Raw genomic sequence first — 4705 nt, 5'->3', positions numbered from 1 at the left:
AGACTATGTAGAAAAATAATCAATAGTATTTTTGTATTGTTTTATAAATAAATAAATATTAAAAAAGAATTCCGGTTAATATTTGATTCACCCTCGTACTTTATCGGTGTTTAGAGAAACCTTTGCTAAGACAGAGATTTGCTACGAGGAGCAACAGTTAATAATTAATATAGATTTAACATCCTATCCTTAGAGCAACGATTATACCTACAGAGAAAGAAGGAGCGAGGTAGTACGAAGAGGGCAGCAGCTACGCACCCTTTTTTTTGGGGGGCCGAGGAGGGGGAATCTTCTAGAAGACACCCAAGAAAAGTGGGTAGTGTCGGATTCGCTTGGAACGCCTACCGACTAAAACCCCTCCCCGTTTGGTTACCAACCCTGAAGGTTATGAACCAAGTTAAAAGAAAAAAAGGAAACAACGAAATTTGGTGGTCCGAGCAGTTAATACTGCAAGGACACTCGCGCATGAAGCGAAACTCGGAGAGAGAAAGATGGGTGAGTTAAATTAGAGCGGCGAGACTAGAAGGCAGGGCCTTCTAAAACGGTCGCAAGTTTTACTTGGTTTCCGAGAGGATTTGTTTGTTGCGGATGAACCAAGGAATGTTTAAAGCGGAGCGGAGAAGCCGCATATAGGTGCTATTTAATTTAGAAAGACGATTTGGGGTGGCAGAGCCCCAGATAGGAATCGCGTAGGTACAAATGCTTCTAATTATAGCGTTGAAGGCACGAGCTTTGGTGTCTCGAGAAACTGTTGGGTTATTAAAGAAGGGTTTTAGTAAAATAAAGGCCCCATTGGCTTTGTTGCGTGTAGCGTGGATTTGTTTCGACCAAGTGATTCTTTTGTCAAAAATGACGCCGAGATATTTTGCGGAGGCACTCCATTCAATGGGGAAAGAGTTTATAAAGAGTTTAGAGGGTTTACGCTGGCGTCGAGAAAAAAAAACAGCTTCAGATTTTGACTTTGACGCAATTAAAAAGGATATCTATTGAAATGTCAGCAAAGATGTCATTTAACAATATGCGAAGTATTGTAAATTTTTATAACATGTTTTTTGTCTAGGGAGTTATGAATGTGTGCTACCATATATTGTATTTATACTTTTGCGAAAAAGAAGTAATAAATCAGATTATTTAATTACATATTTGCCTTATATATTTCTGACCTTTACTGTTTAATTATTATTTAATTTAGCAAAATGTGATTAATTTGCATAGCGCTTAGGAATTAGTATCGATTTTTTCAGTGTTAGATTCCTCCGGCTTTTTTCCTAAGATAAGAAATATTTTGTCTTCAAAGTCTGGGAAATGATATCGAACGTGCTAACGAACGTCCCCGCACACTTTGTGTTTTTTTTTTCAAAAAATTTAATATTGCTAACAACGTGTGTATATATTTCGAGGTTATGTGTGTTACAATTTAATCTCCCGGAACTAACCTTGTGTGCAGACAAGCAAAAAAGTTTATTTCATCAATAATTTCCAAACTATCGGAAAGGCAGATATGAAAAACGACGTAACCTCAAAATAATGCAAATGCATAAGATTTTTATTTCGCACAATAAATTTTGTTTGTCATTATCCCTCAAAAAAGAGTCCGGGGACGTCCAAAATGATATCTTATATCATCTCCGGATTCGGTGTTTGAAAATTTTCATTTTTGTGGAAAAAAGCCGGGGGAACTGTACCCGATTGACCACAGGACTAAGTATCACATGCCCTTAATACTAGAAAATTCAGTTAATTTTGCCTATGATTAAATTTTGGGAATTATGTATAATAAATACATTTAAAATTAAAATAAAGTATTTTCAATCAAATTTCTTGAGTGGAAAGTATCTTTTACTATGTCCACACATTGTTTATTTATACTACATCACTAATTAGGTTCATAACAAAATTGTGAAACACATAGACATAAGGCAAGTAACATATCTTTTGAATTGCAAAAAACGTAGATTTTAAATATAATATTTATAAATTACTAATTGAAAAATACAAAAATTTTATATTTTGCATTTCATTCCTTGTTTGGTACAAAGGACCCCCTTCTGAGAAGGCTCGGCGGCTGTACTCAAGTCTGTTTCATACACTTTTGCCTATCAGGACGACTGAGAACTACTACCTGACCGCTCGGCTGGTAAGAAAAATTGAAAATTGTTAAAATATTAATAAATTAAATTACAATAGGCTGCTATAACTTCATTACATAATTATAGGAATATTAAAAAAGATATTAAACATTCGGCTAATCGGTTAAACCTGAATTTAAAGTTTTAGTAATTTTGCATTTACTTAAATATTTCGTTTCTTATGGACAATACTAACGGATTTTCCTTAACTTTTGTTTTCATGTTGAAAGGGGCTGCACTTGTTTTCAGTTCACCATGGATACACTCCCGAAAGTGCATTGCTGTTTTTCAGGCGCCGAAAACGCTATTAATTTTCAATTAAACAAAACAACAAGCCCATTTTCCGCAAAGAAGCTAGAGTCATGTTCATGTATATGCCTTTAAATTATTTGGTGACAATATAAGACCGAAAAATTTATCCTTGTATGTTTATTTTGTATTATTCTAAACACTAACTCGTTTAAAGCACCTTAACATTTCCACGTTAAGCAGGTCAGGTGACGGAGCAGGTCCAATCAGAACCGCTGATGACGTATCAACAAACTTTAAGAAATTAACAATTTTATTACAACTTAAATGATTTGGATAAACAGTATTTGGAATGCGTTTTGAAACCTGCTAGTCTGCTTAGCGTCAGGACTGGACCAATCAGCACCCTGATAAACATGTCAAAAAACTTCGAAATGTTTAAGATTTTATTTTATCTATCATTTGGTTGAGATCATCATAGATCTCAACCAAAAAGCAATTGTCGATATTTCAACTAAAGCAAATTTTTAGTTTAAAACATAAAAGTTGAATTCATTCAGAAAAGAAGAGTTTGCAATTACCAGACAATCGCTTCCGCGTGCTTTAAATATGCTTTGTACGGCTACCGATAGTGTTTACGCTGTCAATGTTTATTCATGTCATAAATAACCTAAGGAAACCTTGTTAAGTCGAACTATGCTGGCATATTTTGTTTTTCTGGCTAGTGGATGTATACAATATTCAATTCTAAAGTTATTAATAAAATAAATATCAATTCGACATAAGCAAATACAAGTAAAAATGAAATTGTAAAAATCTGTTTTAATTATTGTAAAATTAAAAAAACAAAATTTTGTACCAGAACGTTGGTAAACTTTGAGGGGCACCTGCAAAGGATCGTAACGATACGATCCTGTAACTCGACGCCGATTGGATGAGGGGTAAGACCACGTGAGCTTACAGTGTTCGATAAGCCCAATCCCGATGTGTTACAGTGTCCGAGGTTCGACTGTATTTATTTTCAAAACCACAACCTACTCATACATAACTGTCAAAGACAATAGCAGTACTTGTAATCTCGAAAACAATTAGCACGCTCTCAACTTTATGCACACTCATAATCTTACCATTTTTCATCCTCAAAACCTGTAATTATAAAGAAAAACTACTTTCCGAATATTTTCAGGAAAAAAATCAGGGTGGCTACAAGATTGAATATTTTAATTTCCCTAACAGTTCCCTGGCATTTCCCTGACATTTAGACGAATTACCCTGACAGGAAATTATTACAAAAGCGAATGAGGTTTCAATAATGTACCAAGTAGAATAGTGAAACAAGCCAGAAAAATGTGCTTTACGTGGCAGTGTGGATAAATTAAGGTCAGACAACTCAGCCGTGCCACTAACGAAAAACAAAATGTTATATAATGGATATTTTATGCTATTTTTCACAACTATAAAAAGTTTGTTTTTCCCTATTAGTTTTTGAGAAAACAGGGTGGCACTATCTTGCCGTCAACTCAGCGGTACCCTCTACAAAAATCATGAAATTTAAAAAAATGACTAGGTTAGATTTTTTTGCTATTTTTTGGCTTTACAATACGCTATGAATCAATTTTGTAAAATCAACCCTGATTTTTAAAAATTCCTCCCGCCCCCCCCCCCCTAATGAAAAAAGTATTTTTTTCAAGTATTAAAAAATGACTAGGTTACATTTTTTTGCTATTTATCTGCTTCCCAATGTGATATGAAACACTTTTTTCAAATAACCCCTTATTTTAAGAAGCAACCCTCTGTGTTGCAAAAACGTATTTAAAAAAAAAAACTATCTAGATGTAGAATACTTATAAAATATTAACACAGTATTTTTAAAGCATAACTGAGGAGTGAAATTATTCTTCACCCCTAATCGTTAAAGAAACAACCCCCGTATTTGTATCCGAATACAAACCTGCAGACTGATGCCAAAAATCGTATACATTAACTGCTGGGATTTTTGTGCTCTTTCTTTATTTTCCAATGACATATCAATTGCTTTTTTACAATTAACCCTTATATAAAAAAGCAACACCCTGTAATGAAAACACGTATTGAAAATAGTCGTTATCTACATAGATGGAACTTACTTATAAAATAGTAAAATGGTACTTTTGAGCATAATTATTTCTCAGCCCTAATCTTTACAGAAATAACCCCCATAATATACGAGGGTAGTTCAATAAGTTCTTAGAATGAAGTATAAAAACAATTTTTTTTGGGTAAAGTTTTTTTTATTTTTCAACATAATCTCCTTGGAGCTCTATACACTTGGTCAATCGCTTTTCAAG

The 4705-nt window shown here is 33.8% G+C and overlaps 1 pseudogene; it reads right to left on the bottom strand.

The window, feature by feature from the left end:
- The window catches only part of LOC117179579, a 35605-nt pseudogene that overhangs the window by 26899 nt on the left and 4001 nt on the right, over positions 1 to 4705 (bottom strand).

This window comes from Belonocnema kinseyi, chromosome 1 (assembly GCF_010883055.1).
Source record: "Belonocnema kinseyi isolate 2016_QV_RU_SX_M_011 chromosome 1, B_treatae_v1, whole genome shotgun sequence".
Lineage (NCBI taxonomy): Eukaryota > Metazoa > Arthropoda > Insecta > Hymenoptera > Cynipidae > Belonocnema > Belonocnema kinseyi.
The sequence above is the reverse complement of the archived record's forward strand: the minus strand, read 5'-3'. Positions and strand labels throughout refer to the sequence as shown.